The following is a 23,751-nucleotide window of genomic DNA, read 5'->3' as shown; positions in this document are numbered from 1 at the left end:
CATTCAACATATACAAAACATTAATTGCAAATGTATAATGTTACCTCAGATTAGACAAGTGATTAGAAGTTATTAAAAGGTCATCCAAATTACATAGCTGCTAAAAATTGTATGAAAGTATGCACTAAGTCATTAATAGTAAAAAAAAAAATAAATAAATAAATAAAATAAAAATAAAAAGAACTCTAATAGTTTACCTCATTTTCAGGAAATTGGCAAAGATGATAAAAATAGCAATAGCCACAGCTGAAAGACACAGTAATACATTGTTTGTGAAACTGAAAATTAGTCCATTCACTTTGAATTTATGTAATAGGTAGCTTTGTTAGCAAAGTAATTTGAAAGTCCATATCCTTTGACTTAGAAATCCTATAGCTAGGTATGGAAGTGTTAAAATATGGTTTGACTAAATATATGAAAATTATAAATCTTTTATTTACAAAAGATGTGGAAAGAGTGAAAGCAGAGGAATACAAAAAGGGTAGAGAAGACATTAGCCTGTCTAACTAAATATTGTTCCAGTGCTTGGCTCAGCCAGGACTTAATAACCTTCAACCAGAATTAAACTCTCTCCATAAGTCAGGAAAGGAAAGTCAACTATCCACTCACCCAAGTTCCCTCCAAGAGTCAGGTCAAGACAAGGAATTGAGCTCAAGGTGACTCATGACTCCAGCTTTCTTCTTTGAACCAATCTTCTTATTGAAAACTACTTCCTTCTTGGAGTCAACTCTCTTCTAGGAGTCAACTCCCTCACCTCAGAAATTCAGGGCCTTTTATAGTGACTTCCTGTCTCCTCCCCTCTTCACAGGGCCAAACACAGCTTCCAAATAATCTAGCACTGCCCAAGACCAGGTTTTGTGGGAACCAGTTTGTACCTTCTGGAGTGTTTATTTCAGGGCTCAAATTCATTAAGGATAAATAGATTCTCTCTTATGTTACCCTTTCTTGTGGTGAGTATTCATTCACTAAGCCATTTTTTTATTCTGTCATTTCCAGTAGAAAGAATATCCCTCTAGTCAAGAAAAAAAATGTATTCAGATTATATTTTTTTCCATTTTTTTATAAAACAAATAGATCAAAAGTAGTAAAAATTATTAGAGGTTGCAAAATAATGAATTTAAGTTTGATATAAGGACACATTTCCTAACAAAGGAAATGATTTGAAAATGTAAAGGCTTCTTTTGGGATATAATGCATTCTCTTTTACCTAGGCACCCTGTATCAGATAATTAAATAATGACTTGTCAAGAACATTGCTGAGGAGATATTTATTTAGTTATAGGCTGGACCAGATGGTGTCTGAGGTTCCATCTACTGTGAAATTCTGCTATTCACCCATTAAAATATTGATATGGAAGACAAAAAGATAAGTATAGTGTTTATTTTAATAATATTTTATTAGAATGGATAGTATCTGAAATTATTACTTTCATATCTAAATATATTAAAAAGCTCAATATTTTATGTGGAGTCATGGGAAATAAATTGCAGTTTTAAGCCCTAGGACTGTGAAGAGAAGAACTATGCAATTAAAATGTTATTGAGGGGAGAATTAGGTGACTTAGTGGATTGGGAGTCAGTCCCAGAGGTGAAAGATCCCGATTTCAAATCTGGCTTCAGATACTTCCTAGCTCTGTGACCTTGAAAAAGTCACTTAACTCCTATTATCGAGCCCCTACTATTCTCATGCCTTGGAACTAATATTCAGTATTGATTCTAAGGTGGAAAGTAAGGGTTTTAAGTGCATTAATGAACAGAACTTTAAATGGGTGTGACCTGTGGATCCTTTATCACCCTTGCTGGCTCTGATCACTTATTTTGACTCAATTTGAGTAAATTTTCATAAAAAAATAAAGCCATCTTAAAAAAGACTCAGGAAGAAGTGGGTTCCTCTTCTCTAAAGGTTGACAATCAAAGAGTGAATAACCATTTGTTATTTATGTTATAGAGAGAATAATTTTCCTTCTAAAACATGGATTAGATTTTTTTTCTGAAGTTTCTTCCAACACCAAGTTTCAATGACATGAGTGTATGTGTTTTCCTTCTTTTTAGAGAAGCTTTGTTATTTAGTCTAAGCTCATCTCTTCCCTTCTAATATCATGACATATATTTGAGGAAGTTCCTTAATGACTTGTTTAATTTCTTTTTTCTGAGATGAGATTATTTAAGTACTCTATTTCCTCTTTTGTTAATATAGGCATTTTGTATTTCTGTAGATATTCACCCATTTCACCTAGATTGTCCTGTGTTGCCAAGTAATGAGGCAAAATAATATTTAATAATTACCTTAATTTCCTATTCATTAGAGGTGAGATAAATTTTTTCATCTTTGATACTGTTAAGTTTATCCTCTTCTTTCTTTTTTTATTAGATTAATCAGTAATTTATTTTATTTATTCAAATACCAGGCCCTATTCTTATTTATTAGTTCAATAGTTCTTTTACATTCAATTTTTATTAATTTCTCCTATAATTTTTTTTAGGATTTCCAATTTAGTTTTTATCTGGGGATTTTTAATTTGTTATTTTTTAAGTTACAACCCCAAGTCATTAATCTCCCCCTCTTAATTTTCTTGCTATAGGCACAAATAGATATAAATTTTCCCCTGAGTACTGCTTTGGCTGTATCCCATAGATTTTGATATGATGTCTCCTCATTGTCATTCTATTTAATGAAGTCCATAATTGTTTCTATGATTTATTTTTTGACCCACTAGTTTTGAAGATTTAAATGATTTAGTTTCCAATTAATTTTAAATATTACTTTCCATGAATCCTTATTAAGTATATTTTATCACATTTTATTCTGAAAAAAGTGGTATTTATTATTTCTGCTCTTCTGCATTTGTTTTTATAAAAATTTAAATTTAGGTTTTATGCTAAAATGAAAGTTCTAAAGTAATATAATTGGTCGCAAATTTTAAAATATTACAGGGTAAGTCAAAATAACTTTTTAGCAGTTTAATTTTCAAAGAAGTAGAAAGAGTGAAAGTAACAAAATGTAGATAAAGAGACAGTAATTATATAGCTACAAATACCCTAAGTTTAATCCTAATGTCTCCAGACTGCAAATGTGAATCCAAAAGGGAATCTCACCAGAATCCAAAGTCCTAATTAGGAAGCCAAAATCCGAAAAACCAGTAGACCCTGAAGAATCCTCCAGGAGCCTTCAGTGCACATAAGGCTAAGACCACCAAGAATCTCACCAGAACTCACACTGAAGGGAGTGTCCCATTGAAGTGCCAAGGAACAGAGAGGGTCTCCTCACTGAACCAAGGAAGGAATCTCTCCACTCTTTAAGTGTCTCTTCAAGCACCAAGGCAGAGCTAACACCAATTCAAAAGATCTGAAGAGAGAAGTCCAGAATCCAGGAAGTCATGGCCTTTTTATAGTCCTTTTCCCATATCACTTCCTATCTCTTCTCCTCTTCACAGGAACCAATCACAGCTTCCAAAATTATCCCTACCCAGGGCTAGGCAGTCCACTTTGGAAATGAGAGTTTTTGACTTGTGAATTCTTTCACCTATTTGACTGGTCAAATGCTAATTTGGGGTGTTTTCAGTTTTTGATTGATTAAACTAAAGTTTGATGATTGGTTATATTAGAAATAACAAAGAGAGATAATTCTTTCTTCACAATATTCCTTGTGATTCTTTTGGAGACTAGTCTCCCCAGTGAATCATTTAACCTTACTAGCTTATACCTCTAAAGATCTTCTAGCTAAAAGTGCATACAATATTGCACTTTCTTAGAGGAAACAACACTATTTGGAGATAAGAGGGAAATAGAAAATATGGAGCAAAACGAATGTTTGCTAGGAGCACTGACAAAAAGTCAATTGGAGTGCAATCCCTTTCGGTATAAGAGTTTACATTCAGAACAAATGATATGTTCAACCACCTTCAGTTCAATAATTACAACAAAAAGTTCACTCTGGATCTTCTGATACAGTATAGGTTTCTTTCTGGCACTTTCTCCAAACAGTTCACTTTCTTGATTCCAAGGAATTCGCAAGCTACTTTCTGTCAAATTTCTCTCACCAATTTTAAATCTTGGATTTTATAAAAATTACACATTTGCCATATTTCTATATCATGCCATATATTTGAATACTTCTATTTCCTGCTTCAGGGCCTGAAAATGTGTTGACAGAGAAAAATATCAGAGGGAATGCCCAAAGAGGTTGAACCCATTTTAAAGTCAAATTACACAATGTCATTAACAAGTAGATGGCCATGTTGCCAAAGTCAAAGCCACAAGCTAGCCTTACCTCATTACCTGATCATTATGAAATACTGTGAAAAGATTATGTTCATTGCTTTGACATAACTGGTCCATTTTGCATTAGGTCACCATTGTGTGATGAAATGTTTTGTTATTTTTTTCTCATTTTTTAATTTCATTTTCATTTTTTTCATTTTTTCTCAAGGTAAACATATGTATAGTACAGTATTGGTTAAATATATATATATATATATATATATATATATATTTATATTTATATATATATATATGTTAATAAACAACTGGTAAACATATGTAAGACTCAGGAAAGCCACCAGTGGGAAAACTTGGTAAACAATATTGCCACTAGTTTATAAGGCATCAATCAAATTAATTAGTTAATAAATTAAACCATTGACATCTAGTTTGATATAATCAAACAGTGTTCACAGCTCAAGTTGCAAAAAAAAAAAACTTGCCAGAAATCCCCTTTTTCTAATTTTACTTTGGGATTGACTGAGGCATCTCCTGTGTTCCCCTGAACTGGAGGATTAAACATCAGTCATATTCAGTACTTAAGAAGATCTCTTTGATTCTTGAAGGTAACTCAGAAGCAATATGATTCAATCTTCCATTTTAGAGATGAGTAAAATGAGGATCAGAAAGTTTAAATGACTTTCCCACATTAAATAAGTAGTTAACATTCTTTTATATGTGTCATAACTTAGAACTTCCTCCATCCTCATTAGAATATAAACTTTTTGAGATTAGGAGTTATTGTTATCTTGTCGTCATTATCCTCATTATGTTCATTCTTTTTTTTTCATTGTTGATTTGATGATGATGATGATGATGATGATGATGATGATGATGATGATGATGGAGATGATTACTACCCACAGTGTGCAGCACAGTTCTTTAAATGCAATAGGTATTCAAAAAATGCATGTCACTTTGAATTGAAGAGACAATGAGCATTCATTGCTCTCGGGAAAAGTTTGCTGCTTGAAAACTTTTAGATGATTAGCTATTCTAGCTCTTCACTACATTGCTTATAACCACAAAACATCTGCAATCATCCCCTATATCTATGTGGTTGTTGGTGAAACAAGGGAACTGGAGGGAGAATGAATGCAAAGAAAAGATTCTTTGCTAGGTGACAGGTCCTAAATGTTAGTGCTAGGAATGGATCCCACTATATCATCTGAATCCCAGGATAGTTTCCACTCTACTTCACCACGTAGCTATTGTTGTCTAATTCTTTTCAGTTGTGTCTGATTTTGGGGAACTCCATTAGGGGCTTTCTTGACAAAGATATTGGAGTGGTTTGCCATTTCCTTCTCCATCTCATCTTATAGATTAAGAAACTTAACATCATTTTACAGATGAAAAATGGCTAAATGACTTACCCATGATCATATAGTTAATAAAGGTCTGAATCTGGTTTTTAACTCAGACATTTTTTTTTCTCCAAGCCCAGCATTTTATCTACTTTGCCATCTTGCTGCCCCATAAAGAACAAGTATAGCTACCCCACCTGTTCATTCTATTTTAAACAATAGTATTTTGTGCTTCTGTGTACAATTTCTATTTTTTATTAGTCATTTTTTAAATTGCCTCAATTTTATCATCTCTACTTTAAAATATTCAAGGGAAACAATCTAAGGCTGAGCAAGGAGACTAGTATGGAATTCACAATGATGTGAATATCTGTTTTATGTTACTGATACAAAGAAAAACATCCTTACATTGAAAGTTGCATATCTTCTGTCACTTTGTAAAGGCAGTGGAGTGAGAATGGGACATTTTGTATAATATCAGACATAGTTAAGTTTTCATACTTTTGTGGATCTGAATTTCATTTTTTTCTTTACAAAGGCTTAGATTTCAAGTTAAGGTAGAGTGAATGGATTACTTAAAATTGGGGACTATAAATGAGACTAAAATTTTTACTTAAATGTGTGTTGCAATAGAATCTCTCAAACATGGTATGAACTTGATGTCCCTTGTGATCCCTTTTAATTCTAAAATGTTATGATGTTGTAGGACTGTTTTTAAAACAGCTTTCTGGTAGAATTCCTTCATTTAAAAATATAATTTTTCATTTTCTTCCATTTTTCCCACCTAAGCTTGTCAGGAACAGGTAGATGGGTTTGTTTCCTCTCTTCTCCTAAATTGCTAAAGTGAGGGATACTGATTTTGTACTTATCAGTCCTCGAAGGATTTCTATTTTTTTCAATATTTCAGTAATCAATTATTCATGTTAATTACTTCACCAGTGATCTACCTGCCTTGATCCTAATACTGTTCTTTTGGGAGTTCTTTAGGAAAGCCAATGTAGAGTCTTGCTACACTAAACAAAAAGTTTCTATTCATTGAGAGTGAGCATTAGAGAGAGAAGTACAGGCAGAAAGTGGGAAAAAAGAAGAGCAGAATTTGGATGTGAAGAAGAGGCTTGAAGTCCTGGCTAGCCTTCTTATTGACCATGATACCTGAAGTATTTTTCATCAGTTCTCTGGCCTTAGTTTTACTTCTCATTGAATTGATATGGTTCAAGCTAAACTCAAAGCCACATTAATTTAATTGTTTGATAAGACAAGTTGAGCAATAATGCCTTATTTAAGAAGAACTGCTTTAAAAATTGGAAAGAAATTTGGAAAAAAATAGTTTTAGATTAGCATCTCATGATGCTAATAATACATCACAATAAATTCAAAATGTAAATACATTCTTAATATTAAAGGCTATACCATTCAAAGTAGAGGAGATATAAAAGTAGGTACATTTTATAACTGATAGCTAGAGAAAATAATCTTAGATAAAGAATGGGTAGATAAAAATATCAAAATCATCAGATAAATTAAATTTTCAATTACAAAATAGGTTATGATGGGAAGGAAATGTGTCAAATGGAAAAAAAAAGTCCTCAAAATCATAATCAGTATCAAACATACAGAATATATCTTCAATAAGAGAAATTTATAAGACTGAGATCTGTGAATGATGAATTCCAAAATAACTGAGGCGATAGGTTTGAGCTTCTAAGCATTTGAATTTATTAAATGGTGTATGCCAATTCCATAACAAATTTGGATCTCTACTCCTCCCCTTGGCACTGGACTCCCAATACCTGAAGAGAGAGATTTTTATACATTAAAATGAAATTATTAACAGGATGTAAACCAGTATACAAGAGTAGGTGATTTGATTTCTAATTAGAGGGAAAATTAGTAGATTTCCAAGTTGGGAACAGGAAAAGTTAGCAGATACAAATTCTTGAAATCAGAAAAAGAGGAGTCCTACTCCCTCCAAGTATCTGTATTCAATCCAAAAAACATTGAAAAAGAAATTGAATCGCCAATATTGGTCCAGTTTTCAAATAAAACATAAAGGTTACTTGAGATGTATGATTGTGGAAAAACTTTTTGCATCAATCTTTGGATCTGACTGGGTTTCTAGTCAGCCTAACCTAAATCTTTAGTTAAGAGTCTCTAAGTCACAGATAGAAGTGGTCCAGATTAGCAGTCATGCAAGTGTTAGGTTCAGACAGTGCATTGACATTTTCTCACACTTCTCATAATTGAATAAACTTTTTTAACAAAACAGAAATGGAACTAAACTCATAATTTAATAGGAACACAACTCAACTAGCTCTAGAATTTGAGTCATAAGATAGAATCTATGTGTTTCACTCAGTTCCCACAATTCCCTCAAAAGCATTCTTTGATAACAAATTGTCACAGTATATGACTTCACTAGTTTAGACTGCACCCCCAGTGTTATAAATATACCTTGAGGAGAACAAAAATAAGAAGAAAGTGAATATTTGTGGAAATGAAGGCAATGTTTAATGAGAAAAAATTACCAGTAGAGGTCCCACCCTCTTCCAAAGTGAAGCTTTTGAAATAAATTATCATAAAAGTACTTTCCAAAATCCCATTTCTAAAATAGTTTTAGCAAAATGATTGCAACATTATCTTCTAGTTCTTAAGTTTTTTTTTTATTTTTAATTCTAATACATTCAATATTTACTTCATAGAATTGTTATTGTTATGAACAATTTAAAACTAAAATCAATAATGTTTTTATAAAAATTATCATGTTTATCTTAATAACAAATTTCTACCTAATTTTTCTGAAGTTATATTATCCATATTGTATCCCTCCTTTCTTCCCTTTCCCCTCCTGGAGCTGGCAAGCAATTAAATCTGGGTTATACATGTTAACAGGAAAAACACATTTCCATATTTTTCATTTTTGTTAAGTGAATAATTTTATGAAATCAAAATCCCACAACATATAACCAAATAAACAAATGATGAATCATATGCTTTCTACCTCAAAGATATAATAAGGAAAAAATTCTATAAAAATATGTATGGCCACACTCTTTGTGATGGAAAAAATTGGAAAATGAAGAGGATGTATGTCAATTGGGGAATGGCTGAACAATTTGTGGTATCTGATGGTTATGGAATACTATCGTGCTGAAAGGAATGATGAACTGGAGGATTCCTATGGGAACTGGAAAAAATTTAAGTAATTGATACAGAGCAAATTGAGCAGAACCAGGAGAACACTGTACACAGAAACTGAATGTAACACACTTTTCTACTAGAAGCAATGCAATGAATGATCCAAAACAACACCAAGTAACTTATGAGAAGGAATGCTATAACAGAGAAAGAACTGTGGGAGTGGAAACACAGAAGAAAAAAAGTGATCACATGGTTCTTTAGGGATACAATTGGGGTATTGGTGTTAAAAGATCACTCTATTGCAAATAAATATTAAACAAGGATACATGTATTACACAGTGGAATTGCTTGTTGGCTTGGGGGAAAGGGAAAGAAGAGGGGAGGGTAGTTATTTATAGTTCTTCCTGGAATATAGTTCTTTGTAGTTCTTTGTAGTTCTTCCTGGAATCATTGTTCATCATTCCTTATAGCACAGTACTATTCCATCACCATCATATACCACAATTTTTTCAGCCAGTCCCCAATTAAAGGATATCCTTTTAGTTTACAATTATTTGCCACTGCAAAAAGAGCCTTTTAATATATTTTTATATATGTGGGTCCTTCCCCCTTTTTTCCATCTCTTTTGGATTGTAGGGATTATTTTCTCATGTTGCTTCTGTATCAGCAGCTGGACAGCATTTTCCCTTGGTGGGGGGTAGGGGTGGTCAGTAGGTAGACATTGAGAGAATTCTTAACAGACAACTGGTCACCTCGTTATAATGAATAATCCTTGCAATAATTTGCTGCAGTCTTTTTGCTAGTAATTTATTTAAGATTTTTGCATCTAGGTTCACTAAATAGATTGGTCTGTAGTTTTCTTTGATTTTGTCTTCCTGGCTTGGGAATCAATATCATATTTACATCATGAAAAGAATTTGGTAGGACTCTTTTTTGCTTATTTTGCCAAATTGTTTGTATAGTATCTGAATTAATCATTCTTTAACTATTTGATAGAATTCATTTGTGAATCCATCTAGTCCTGAAGATTTTTTTCTGAGGGAGTTTATTTATGGCTTGTTCATTTTTTTCTTCTGAGGTAAGATGATTTAAGGATTCTATAGCCTCTTTTGTTAATCTACGCAATTTATATTTTTGTAAATATTTATCCATTTAACTTAGATTAGCAGATTTGTTGTCCTATACTTGAGCTAAATAGATCTCAAAAATTTGTTAATTTCCTCTTTATTGGAGGTGAAATCACCATTTACATTTTTTGATACTAGTAATTTGATTCTCTTCTTTCCTTTTTTAGTATGAATAAACAATGCTCTAATTATTTTATTTGTTTTTTTATTGAACCAACTCCTAATTTTTTGATTAGTTCAATAGGTATTTTACTATCAATTATATTAATTTCTCCTTTGATTTTTAGGATTTCTAATGTATTCTTTATTTGTTGGTTTTTAATTTGTTCTTTTTCTATTACTTTTATTGCATGCCCATTTCATTGATCTACTTTTTTCCCTATTTTTTATTTAAACTTTCAGTGATATAAATTTTTTTTTCTGATTACTGCTTGGCTGTATTCCATAACTTTTGATATATTATTTCCTCATTTTCATTATCATTAAAGACATCAGTAATTGTTTCCATAATCTGTTATTTTATTCACACACTTTAGAGAATGAGATTATTTAGTTTACAATTAATTTTTAATTTATCTTACCATGAAGCTATTGATTGTAATTTTCATTGCATTATGACCTGAAAAAAAGTTTTATTCATTATTTCTGCATTTCTACATTTTTATGAAGTTTTTTATACATTAGTACATTGTCATATTTTACACATGCATCATGTGCACCTGAAAAAAGAATATTCCTTTTTATTCCTATTCAGTTTTCTCTAGATGTCTATTAAATCTAGATTCCTAAAATTTCATTCATTTCCTTTACTTTCTTATGTTTTTTTTTTCATTAGATTTATCTAGTTCTGATACAGGAAAGTTGAGGTTCATCCCCCCCCATTATAGTTTAACTGTCTCTTCCCTTTTTAAGCTCCTTTAGTTTCCTCTTTAAAAATCTCGATGCTATACCTTTTGGCACATATATGTTAAGTATTTATATGATTCCATTATCTAAACAACCTTTTATCAGATTGCAATTACCTTCTGTATCTCTTTTAATAAGATCTTTTTATGCTTTAGCTTTGTCTGAGATCATGTCTACTATTTCTGCTTTTTTAAATACCAGTTGAAGCCCAATTTACTCTGTTCTAGTCCCTTACCTTTATTCCATGTGTGTCTAACTGCCTCAAATGTGTTCCTTGAAACAACAAATGATAGGATTTTAGTTTTTTATCAACTTTGCTATCTTTTTTCCATATTATGGGTGAATTTGTCCCATTTACATTCACAGTTATGATTGTCATGTGTGTATTTCTCTCCACCTATTTCTTTCTTTTAATCATACCCTTTATCCTTTTACTTTGTCCTTTCACAACAGTATTTTGGTTTTAATCACCCTCCCCTTCATCATCCCTTATATTATTTCCTTCCCCACCTTTCTTATTCCCCTTCTACTTTTCTATAGAATAAGATATGATTCTATACCACTCTTGCTATTCTTCCCTGTCTAATTTGACTCCAATAAGAGTAAGGTTTAAGTATTACCTGTTACGATCCTCAGCTTCCCCTTCCAGTGTAATTGTTTCCCTCTCCATGTCTATTTATGTGATATACTTAACCCATTCTATTCCTTTCTACTTATTTCTCTTAGTGCAATTTCCTTTTTCATCTCTTGATGATTTTTTCATATATCACCCTAAAAAATTTACTACCACACCCTCCATCTAAGTATACTTCTTCTAACTACTATGATAATGATAAAAAAACCCAATAATTTCAACCCTTACCTTCAGTCATAGAATCAATACTGTGTATTGGTTTTAAGGCAGAAGAGTAGTTTGAGCTAGGCAATGTGGGTTAAGTGACTTGCCCAGGGTCACACAGCTAGGAAGTGTCTGAGACCAAATTTGAACCTAGGATCTGGACCTTGTTCTCAATCCTCTGAGCCACCTAGCTTCTCCTAATGATAATTTTCTTTTCTTTTTTTTTCTTTTTTTTTTTTAAACCCTTGTACTTCAGTGTATTGTCTCATAGGTGGAAGATTGGTAAGGGTGGGCCATGGGGGTCAAGTGACTTGCCCAGGGTCACACAGCTGGGAAGTGGCTGAGGCCGGGTTTGAACCTAGGACCTCCTGTCTCTAGGCCTGACTCTCACTCCACTGAGCTACCCAGCTGCCCCTGTCTAATTTCCTTTTTTATGCTTCTCTTTAATTTTGTATTTTGAAATCAGATTTTCTGTTTGTTCTTTTCTTCAGGAATGCTTAGATAACTTCAATGTTTTAAATGACCATATTTTTCCATGAAAGAATATAGTTGTTTTTTCTTTGATTGGTAGGTTATACTTGTTTGTAAACTCAGTTTCTTGCCTTCTGGAATATCATTGTTAAATGTGATGGGACTTTATCTGATACTTGCATTTGATTTCAGAAGAAGGGACTGCTAATAAACCACTGATCACTGCAAAGGTATACATGGTCAAAGAGACCAATAATTCTGGTGGGTTTGGTGATGATCTGTGCCAAAGTAGAGGGCCTATCTCTGAGGATTTGTGGAAGTGGCTATTTGGAAAATCCTGATATTTTCCTTCTCTGTTTCCAATTTATACTTTAATATCTGGCTTTAACTTTGACTTCCTATCGCTGTAATTTAAGAAGAAATCAGACCAGGGAAACACATTTCCCTTTTACCTTTGTCTTTTGTCACTTTTTCTCCTATAATATCACAATTTTCTGTAGTTCTGGCTGATGATGGGTAAGTGTAATATTTCTACACTCGTCTTGCATGCTTGCAGTATATAAGCTACCTCAATTAGACTTTATTGGTGATTCAAAGATCTGTTATAATTTTAATTTTAATCATTTTTATACATATAAGATTTATATATTATATACATATTTTTTCTCTACTCTTATTTTTGGGAGAATTGATTCATATACCTTATAAGTCAGTCACATATCCTGTGTTGATTCTATTGTTGGTATATACCCTCCTGGGGTGGGATCAGGATTGTGGAATTATCCTAAAATCAAAAGTTTAAGATCTTGCCAACACCCTGAACCAGAAAAGTGCATCTTCTGGAGAAGATGTTATAAAGATGTATGGAGAAATCACACACTACATCAAGAGATTCAGAGTGAAGTTTTGGAAATAATGAACTGAACTAAGAGAGGATTGAATCTACCATTTATCCTGATTGTAAATTCTAATGACAAAGGGGAATGCCCCCTAATGGACTTTTTTGTCACTGCACCCATGCATTTCTTCTTTCGTTCTTTCTTTCTCTTTTATTCCCCATATTGTTGTAACCTCCTCCATAAAATGTTCAATATATTTTATATTTTTATAGCCTCTAGTGAGAAAATCTTAAATGTATAGCCTCTGTATGTGGAATTATTCACTGCAGAAACCTGATATGTTAATCACCTGGAAAACAAAGAGCAAGGAGACTTACCTTGGTGGTCTCCCAAAGAAACAGGGTGGTAGGATTGTGTGAAGGAAGTTATTGAAGAGACCTTGATCACAAGGATAGACTCTTACCTTTGGTGCCCCCTGGGGTCATTGGAATAATCAGCAATTAAAGTGGATGGCAATGAGGCAGAGGGAATGTCCTCTGAGTGGCCCTAGAGAAAAAGGAAGGGCATCAGTTGGCCCATGGGCATGACATGTGAGAATGAATGGGCTGGGGGAGATTTGAAAAACTGAGGCTCACTAAGCTCTCTCTCTTTCTGAATTTCTGCAATAGATAATAAGAAAGCATTGCCATTGGTGTGGTAAGAATATATAGACCTTTAGGCAGCCAAATAGAGTCAATCCTGATCAAGTTAATTTTTACTTAATGTAACTATATATATATGTGTGTGTGTGTATGTGTGTATACATACATATATATATATATATATTCATTTATCTCTCACTCTCATTTTATAATAAATGTTTAAATCTCTGGCCAGACACATTTTTATTCTTAACATCATATTCCAAGCCTTCTAATCATTCAATGTGGAAGCTGTCAGATTCTGTATAATCCTGACTCAAGTTTCTTGATATTTAAATTGTTTCTTTCTGACTGTATTATTTTCTCCTTGGTTTGGGAACTCCTGAACTTGGCTATAATGTTCCTGGGAGTTGTCATTTGGGAACTTATTGCATGAAGTGATCTGTCGATTCTTTCAATTTCTATTTTATTATATTGTTCAAGAATATCAGGGTACTTTTCTTTGATAATCTCTTGTAATATGATGTCGACTTTTTTTTTAAATCATGACTTTCAGGTAGTCCAATATTTCTTAAATTATATCTCCTGGATCTATTTCCAGCTCAGTTGTTTGTTTTTTTCAAGACATATTTCATATTTGTTCTATTTTTCATTCTTTTGATTTTGTTTTATTGTTTCTTGATGTCTCATGAAGTCATTAGCTTCTATTTGCCCAGTTCTAATTTTTAAATACTGAATTTCTTCTATAACTTTTTGTTCCTCTTTTTCCATTTGGCCCATTCTAATTATAGTGCATGGAACAAAGTAAGCTCTTAAATGATTGAGTGGCAAATCAAGGATGACAAGATAATCCCACATTTATTAATCTCATAGATTTTAGAAGCCAAGATGGCAGCTTCCATGAGTCAAAGAAAACCCACAACAAGTCATTCATTTAAGGAGTTTAGATTATAAAGGGGGAGACAAATATAAAATACAAACAGGTATGGGATCCATATTTCTGAGAGGGGTTCAAGCTGCATCACAGAATTCCATAGTGTCCCCCAGAACTCTAAGAGGGGGCAGTTAAAGGCAGTTGGAGTCCTGGTATAAAAGCCAGGTCACCCTTCTTGCAGGGGTCCTGACTCTTTCCTTTTGGCTCTGATAAGAAGGACACTCTGTGTAGCTCTGGGCTGGGACATTTAGTCACTGACAGCCAGAGCTACTTTACCTTGATAGCAATCTCTAAGATAGACCCTCAAGCAAAATCACAGTCTACCTTCAATTTAGCAGTTTAGGTTTCAGAAGGAAGATTATTTAGGGGCTTAGATTAGAGTTCCGCCATTCAAGTTACATTGCCCCCACCCAGGGGAATGTGTTGTTAGCCTACAGTTAACAGTTTAGTTAAATTACCTTCCCTCCTCTTTCCTTAAATTGATTCGCTTTCTCCTGTTTCCTGAAAACATTAAATACATTTAGTTTGTGAAGGATAGAGTTTGTATACAGTTAACTGGAGAATATACTTACTACCTTCCTTTCAGCGAAAAGAAATTATTTCATCTAGCGGGGACTGTAACTGCCTTTGCCCTGGGGGCCTGTGGTCAGATTTGCTGAAGACTTTAATCTCATACATTTCCATCCTATGAGAGAATAATTCAAAGAAAGTTATCTTCACAAGGGGTTTAGTTTCTATCCACTTACCCTCTTGGCCCAGAAGTTACCAAGCTAGAATATCCTCCATAACCAGATGGTTAACTGATTTCCAACTGCTTATTGGGTGGGGGAGGTGAAGAAGTACTCCACAGGCTCCTGTCCCTCTCATTCTGTCACATCTGCATGCTTCTCTAAAGACCGGGACTGGGGAGACTCCATTGCCACTAACCCCTGATCTCACAGTTTCCCTAATCCTACACAGGGTAAATAAAAAAAAAAAAAGTAGATGGGAGATAATCTCATAAGGAAAGACATTAGTCACTTGAAGAAAAGCAATAGTTTAAAAAAGTAGGTAGAATTGACTTCCCTTTATATAGACTAGGGGATTAAGAAGCAGAAGAGAAAGGAGGAAATATTCCAGGTATATGTAGTAGCTACTAAAAAGTCACAGAGATGGAAAATGGAATATTGGGGGTAAGACACAGAAGACAGGATATTATGACCATATCACAGAACATAAGGAGGATAATAAATTGTAAAACAAAATGAAATTGTAGAATAGGTCAAGAAAGCTGTGAAAATGGAAATCTGATTAAAATACTCAATTCTGAGGAGATAGAGAGATGAAAGTGAAAAGTTGTGGATGAGACAGTGAGATTTTGAGCATAACTAGGAACACTTTGGAAGTCTACTTGGCAGTAATATGAAAGTAGAAAAGAGGATATGGTTTGGCATTAAAGATAATGAGTTCTGTTTTCTCTATATTGGGTTTGAGATACATGATTTTTCCCTTGATATGCCTGAATTTAGTTGGCATTATTAAGTTGTATCTTAGGAGAGAGACTAAGGCTACATATGAAAATTTGAGAAGTGTCTTACATGATATCTACCAATTACATTATCAGCTTCTTTAGGGATATTTTGCCTTTCTCTGTATAGTATAGTCCTTGACCCATAGTCAGTGCTTAATAATTGTTCATAAATTATAGCTTACTCCAAAGGAAAGATCTTATCATAAACATAGATGAGTTAGATGGAATAGGGCAAATTACATAATAGAGAATCTTATGGGGAAACAAATTCATTTGGGGTGACATGGATGAATATCTAAGAAAAGAGGGGAAGCAAGAGGATTCACATAATGTAGTGGACCATAGTTTAGTGGAGAGGGAAAATTCAATGGATAAATGTCACTGGCAATGTCCTAGTATGATACATTCATAAATTACTAGGTATGCTTCATTATTATTCCCAAGGTCCCCAATAACAGAGATGTGTTTCTATATGTGCTTTCTTTAAAACTAACCCCAGTTAGCCCAACATCCAGGATTCATTTTCACTACTTCAGTGGGATTTCTGTGATTAGATATCAGGCTTCTAATCCATCTCTGCCAACGAAAAATTGAAACTCTCTGTACTTAAAGGAATCAAGAGCCTTTGATGACTATTGCTATTGGAAATAATGTTGTCTAATGCCATAATTATTATGACAGCTGCTACTTAACATTTATAAGACTTGAGGAGTTGCATGGGAATGGACAGAAGGTTTATTTTGGTTACTCCTAGAGAAAATGTATTAAGGTAAATGGAATACTGAGAAGATTTAAAAAGTTTGGAGGGATGAGGTGTTGACTCACAGGAAGTTTATGTTATATTAAGTCATTTGATCTCACATGTCTTTCTACTTTGATGGGCTGAGGATTATGCTGCGATATGTTAGAGGATATTGTTAAATTCTTTGGAACATGAAGTGCATAAGTGGAGTTAGTTAGCTGACAAGTTTCACAGGCTCAAGTTTAATGTAAATAATATTGTTATTCAACTTACTCTGTCAACTCCTCCTGCCCAGAAGGTTTTCTTTTTCCATTACCTGTCTGCTTCTCTCCATATTTTTCTTAGATCCTTCCTTTCTCCTTTCCTCTTTTTCTTTCTCTCAACCTCCTTCTTTCCTTCCTTCCTTCCTTTTTTCCTTTCTTCCTTCCTTCCTTCCTTCTTTCCTTCCTTCCTTCCTTCCTTCTTTCTTTCCTTCCTTCCTTTCTCCTTCAATAAATTCCTTTCATTCTTCTCTTCCTTCCTATCCCTTCATTTTCCTTTAATCCCTTGGCAAAATACTCTCTTTTATATTATCAACTGAAATAGTTCTCTTGAACTTTATCAATGATCTCTTCACTGGCATATAGCAAGACCGTTTCTTATTCCTAAAACTTCTTAACCTCTCGGAAATATTTTATATTATATAGTGTACTCTGATTCTTGATACTCCATTTTCTTAAAGTTTCCTTTTCATTAGTCTAGTTTTTTATTTTCCCTTAAATCATTGACTGTTTTTAGCCTCCTTTGCTTTGTTCATTGCCTATAACTCTCTCCCTAAATATGGCTATAGGTCACAGAACTTTCTAGACCCACTGCTCTTATCTCTGTATACTCTTTTATTGGGACCTTCATTACTTCTTTGAGTTCAATGATTATTTTCATTTAAATGACTCAATATCTGGATTTAACCCTAGCCTGATTCCTGATCCCCATCTCTATATCATAAATTTAATATAGAACATTTTGAACTGAATATGCTATAAGCTCCATAAACCAAATATGCTCCAATACAATATCCATCTTTCCTTCTAAACCCACTCTTCTTTTATATATTTTTTTTCTATTTATGTAGAAGGTATCATTATCCTCTGAGTCACTCATGCTCACATTCTCTGTGTCACCCTCATTTCTTTACTCAAACAAACTCTGTATCTCAAATCTCTTTCAATTATTTTCAATTATACCTTTGCAATATCTCTTCACATTCACAGTCACCACCTTTAAATTAAGGGGAAAATTTTAATCATTTCCCTTTGTGCTACTATTTCAATTATCTCCCCATTCAAATATATCCTTTACCTACCAAATAAATTGCAGGTCTGACTATGTTACTTAATTTACAGACTCTAGTGGATTCCTATTAATTCCAGGATCGATTTTAAAATGCATTGATATTTAAAGCTATCCATAACCTGATCATTTCTATTTTTTTCTGGTCTTCATACATTTTACTTCCTCATTCTCTGTGATACAGATAAAATAGCTTATTTGCTTCATTTCCCACATCCATGCCTTTGGGCTATCTCTCTACCAAGCCTGGATTGTACTCCCTCCTCATCCCCATTTCTTTGATTACCAGGTATCCTTCAAGATTTAGTTCTGCTTTTTAACTTTGTTATTTATATATCCATTAATAGACACTGTGTCCTTTTTTATTTAGTATCTCCAGTGCCTAGCAAAGTATTTGGTACATCAATAAATATTTAATAGATCTCCCTTTATTGATTTAATTTTTCCCTCTTCTTCTATTTTCTCCATTCCTTTTTCTCTGTCTCTATGTATCTTACTGTTTCTGTCTCTATATATCTGTCTCTCTTTTTCTTTGTCTGTCTAGCTCTCACTATCTCATTAATACACTGACCATTACCAAAAGAAAAGTACTTAAAGAAGATCATTAATTATGATGTTAGTGCTAAGTTCCATATTAGGAAAACTTGAGTTACATGTCTGGTTTTGTCACTCATTATCCATATGTCTTTAGATACACGTTCTTTCTGAGCCTCAACTTTCTCATCTCATTTTCTCAGAGCACTGACTCTAGAATCTGACCTCTGAGTGTAATTAACTGGGAGACCTTGGGTATCATTCCAACTCCCTTTCTCAGGTCAATGATCTATAAAATGAAAGGAATTGATTATTTGGTCTCTGAGCTCCCTCATATCTTAAGATCTATGATTTTATTTTTTCCCTCTCCTACCTAATCTCTTCTGGCTAGAACATACCCCAATTGATCATGAGTGTTATTCAATTGTACCCCCTCTCCAAATCCAAGAACATGTGCTTAACACTACAGTACTTGACAAGCTACATTAATCTATTGGTTCCCATGATAGGAGAGTGGCAAGGGAGCATCATACATTTGGATCATCTACTAAAGCAAGAAGAGCCTACTATTTGGACCTTAAAAGAAGTGATACCCACCTTTGGCATTCCCTCTCTTCTTGACTATAGTTTGTTCAGATACTCTATGGGCTCTGTATCTTATACTTTTCATGAGAAAAGTGATGCATATCTTTGCTTTCACATGGTTACAGGAATATGTATTGTATAGCTAAGCATTACAGTGATTCTGGGTATCTAGCTGTCTATTCAGCTTTGTGTTTTTTGTCCTAATATTAGATGACCTAACAATGATACTGATATTACCACTTCAAACCATATAGAAAACCCAATGAGTTTAATACTTTTGAGATTTGGGGTTGGAGCAGGAAAAGTATTTCTTTGGAATATTGCCCATCTCAGAGAAGAGAGACTCTCAGGAAGATACGTTCAAATTCTGGCTCAGTAGAACAGAAGAGAGAGAATTTGAAGAAAATAGCGTAAAAAATACAGAACTTAAAAGAAGGTCATATACATATCTTTCAGTCTCATTATGTCTGGAATTTTTTAACCTTTTTGTGTAATGGAATTCCTCAATCTTTTGCTAAAATCTATAGAAATAATATAATTATATTTTAATTATGTCAAATAAAATATATAGGACTAATGAAATCAATTACATTTAAATATATGTATCTATTTCCAGATACACACACATATATGTATATAGATGGAAAAGTATATTCTTGGATTCCAGGTTAAAAATTCCTATTCTACAAGTTATGTGTTTTAAGATTTTGATTATCAACTTCAAGACAAAATAGTATGTAAATTATAGGTTTCTGCATCTTGTCTTATGTTTTCTTCAGTACTGCTTTTGTTTCCCTCTATATAATCTACCTTATACACCTTATATATTGAGTACTATCTTAATCCCTTTGGGGGAAACAATATACTTGAATCATAACTAAGATGTAAGTGAATTTCCTTGGGATTCCAGCTAAATAGCTAAAACATAAGAGTCTGACTACTATTTTTGGAAAGCATCCTCCCTTTATCCTTGACCAAGACTGAACCATGTCTCTGCCTGAATCCAGATCTTCAGAATGCTAGTGAACCAGCATATGCCAATAACCTTGGGATGATGTTAGTCCATTACACTTATGGATTCAAAAGATATGGAAAAGAACTATTCCAGAAACAGAAGACTAAAACAGTGAGAATCAAAGGGCCAGAACTATATTTCAGAAGACTAGAGACAAATACATAGGTAGAAATAATATGTGAAGCAAAGCAGTGGGGAGGGATTCATGTTTCTAGATTGTAGAGGTCCTTGATTACTTGGAAACAGGTTTGAACATCAGAAGTTCATAGTATATAATAAGATGATGCTTCATGGTTTTCTGTTGCTCTGTTTTTTTTTATTTTTGCTATTCTTTTTGAATTTTGAGATTATGAGAGATTAAGGGAGATATTCAGGAAAGAATGTAAGCTGAAATTTAAAGTTCTAGAGTGCCAACAGGTGGATATGGAAGCAATGAGGGATGGAAAGCTATTGCTGAACCATTTCAACATGTAAAAGACAACATGATGTTAAGTTATCAACAGAGAGACCACATTCATCAAAAGAGTAAATAATTGAAAACCTTCAAAGGTAGAATGAAGGGAAGGCTCAAGGAATAAAGAAGCATAGCAGAAAGGCATCAATCCTGCTTAATGAATGTAAATATTGAGGGGGAAGCTAAAGGACAAAGAGATAATACAGCATGTCTTACACATATGATGTAGGAACAAATTCAAGGCTCCCACAGTGGGAAGCAAAATAATAACAGACTCCATCATTGATCAGCAGGCATCCTTCTGCTCATTGTCTCCAAATGATATCTCAGATGCATCAAACAAAATTAATTATCATGTTGAATTAATAATCAATGGCAACCTGAAAAGATGAGCCACTTCAAGAATCACTAATGACAAGCTGCCTATTTCTCAGAATTATCCCCAGGAATAGGGATTGGCTCATGCACAGCTCTGCTTCTTGATTGTAGAACAAAGCAAGTCCCATGTTTTCATGGTAACAATGAACTGCACACATATTCAGTAGAATTACAAAGTAGAACATCAACATTCTGAGGTCATAGTGCTTATATTTTATTTTAGAAATTTGATAAGTTCTGCTATTTGCCTGTTGTTTCCCCAAATAGAAGAATAGTTCCTTGAGGACAGGGACATATATCTTCATCTTTGACTGCACCCCCAGGGCTATCTGACACTTAATAAATAGTTAATGAATTCTTGTTGATTGACTGAATGACTGACAGTTCTAGGAAGACCAGAGGATGACACATATATTACAAGTGGATACTGAGAATGATCCTGGCTGCTCCCTGCCTCAGACACAAACTTGCAAAAGACTCCCATCATGTTTAACAATAGGGATAGCATGGCCCTGAATAAGAAACAGTGAGAAGGAAGAAAGCAAAGCTTTAGTTAAGCAACTGATATGTGTACCAGATATTATCCTAAGTGCATTGTGAATAATATCTCATTTGATCCCTAAGAACCCTTGGTGTAGATGGTATTATAATCCCTATTTTATGGATGAGGAAACTGAGGCAGAAATAGGGTTAATGACTTTCCCAGGGTCGTATAGATAGGAAGTGTCAGAGCCACATTTTGACTTCAGGTTTTTCTTTGTTCAGGACCTAATACTCTATCCATTATGCTACCTACCTGCCTTGAAGGGAGGCGTCTCTAAGGATATTTTAAAAATCTTCCCTTTTAAGCCCAATTTTGTGGTCAATGTCTTTTCTCCCCACATTATCTTATATATATATATATATATATATATATATCCTCTACCACAAACCTTCCTCCCACCCAAGTCAATCTTATTCCCAGGGAAGAATATAAAAGAAAAAATTGTAAGACAATGCTGCTTCCCTAATAAAGATCATATGGCAATTGTACAATAAATTGCATCCACAACTATTATAACCACTCCCCCCACTCAGAGTACAAGAATTCATGGATTAAAATTTGATTAAACTTTGATCCTGAGCTAGTATAAAGTCTTTTCTTCCTCTATCCCATCAAAGAACACCCATGTTATAATCCTAGCCTCCTTACCAATGTCCTTTCCCTTCTTTTTTTCCTTTTCTGCCAGACATGAACTTTTACTACACATGAGGGAGTCCAGGATATCCAAGTCTTTCAGACATTTTGGAAAATCACTTTTTCATTATGATGGGGTTTTCCCTCTATGCTATCCACCCTATAGGGCAGTTGCCTTTGTGCTCCAAGACTCACAAATGTTGCCACCTGCCCTATAGCTGTATCCTCCTACTTGTGTTGATTCCCAAAATTAGAGTAATAACTCTTTGATTGCAAGGACTGTCTTGTCTAGCTTCCACATTGCTTCCCAGCTATCCCCAAAGATGTGGCATCTCTTTTGGCCATCACCTCCCCATCTCCATCTGCTCATCAGATCTTGGATCCTACATCTGATGCCAGGTTCTGAGATATAAATCTTCATATAGTCTTTTCCAGAGCCAGGACTCACTCCCTAACTTCTTGCCCCCTCCATACCTTATTGCTACTTGTGACCCTGATTTTTCAGGTCCCCTTATTATCTTTTGTACTCCCACAGAATGTGAGTTCCTTTGGGGAAAATACTTCTTTGCTGGTTTATATTTGTATCCCCAGTATTTAGAAAGTGACAGACAAATGGTGTTTATTTTTAAAGCTAATACCTCCATGAATAGGAAAATGAGACACCCATGGAATTCTGCTCTTATTGAACTCATCTGGAACATTGTGTTCACTTCTGGGAATCAGAGTTTAAGAACACTGAGAAGTTTTAGAGTTTACAAAATAGGTTAACAAAGATGGAAAAGAGTCTAGAGTTAATAGAATATGGCCACATTTTGAAAAAAAAAGATAGGGAGAGTTATCCTTCAGAGAATATTGCAATCAATTTATTAAAAGAGATGATTGATTAGGCATCTGATTGGTGAGTTCTGTGTCTACATCTGGTTCAATGCTATTAGAAGTGATCTGTTTGATAATTTCAAAAGGAATGGACAAATCCCTGAGGTGTTTGTGCATTCTCTTCTGGAAACAACCCTAAGTCTTTAAACTTCCACTGCAAAGACTGTTTCTAGAAGTGATTTGAAGTGTTTTCATGGGCATTCATATAACATGTCCCTTCACTTTTAAGTTCTTTTTTTCTCCTCCTCTAATTAGGTCAGCACACAGCTTCTCAAGGGATTTAACTTTGTGGTTGATGAGGTTTATTTAATCCCATGACTGGCCGCTCCAGGCTCCAAAGGAGTCTTGCCAATGTTTTTGAATGCCATAGTTATGGCGTGACTTCCTGACAGATTCTTCCATGAGAGGGAAGTGTGGTGAGTCAGGATGAAGAAAGGCAGAGAGTGCTAGTTCCATGCACCTGCAGGGAAGGGACCTTTTCTAAAATGGAAAGGGCGATTGCTGGGAGAAGCTTTAACTATCTTTAAATATTTGAATATCTATTATCTGGAGGATGGAATGTTCATGTTCTGATTGGCTTCAGAAAGGAGAACTAGAAAGAGGTTAATTTAAACTTGAAGTTAGGAGAAACAAGCAAGCAAACCAAAAGAATCCCTAACAATTAGATTTTTAAAAAAAGAATGGACTACCTTC

General features: G+C 34.0%; 1 pseudogene; it reads right to left on the bottom strand.

Moving 5' to 3' along the window:
- Positions 1–23,040: 23,040 nt before the first annotated feature.
- On the bottom strand, positions 23,041–23,426 carry LOC123233072 (annotated as a pseudogene).
- Between the last annotated feature and the right edge of the window lie 325 nt (positions 23,427–23,751).

This window comes from Gracilinanus agilis, chromosome 2 (assembly GCF_016433145.1).
Source record: "Gracilinanus agilis isolate LMUSP501 chromosome 2, AgileGrace, whole genome shotgun sequence".
NCBI lineage: Eukaryota > Metazoa > Chordata > Mammalia > Didelphimorphia > Didelphidae > Gracilinanus > Gracilinanus agilis.
The sequence above is the reverse complement of the archived record's forward strand: the minus strand, read 5'-3'. Positions and strand labels throughout refer to the sequence as shown.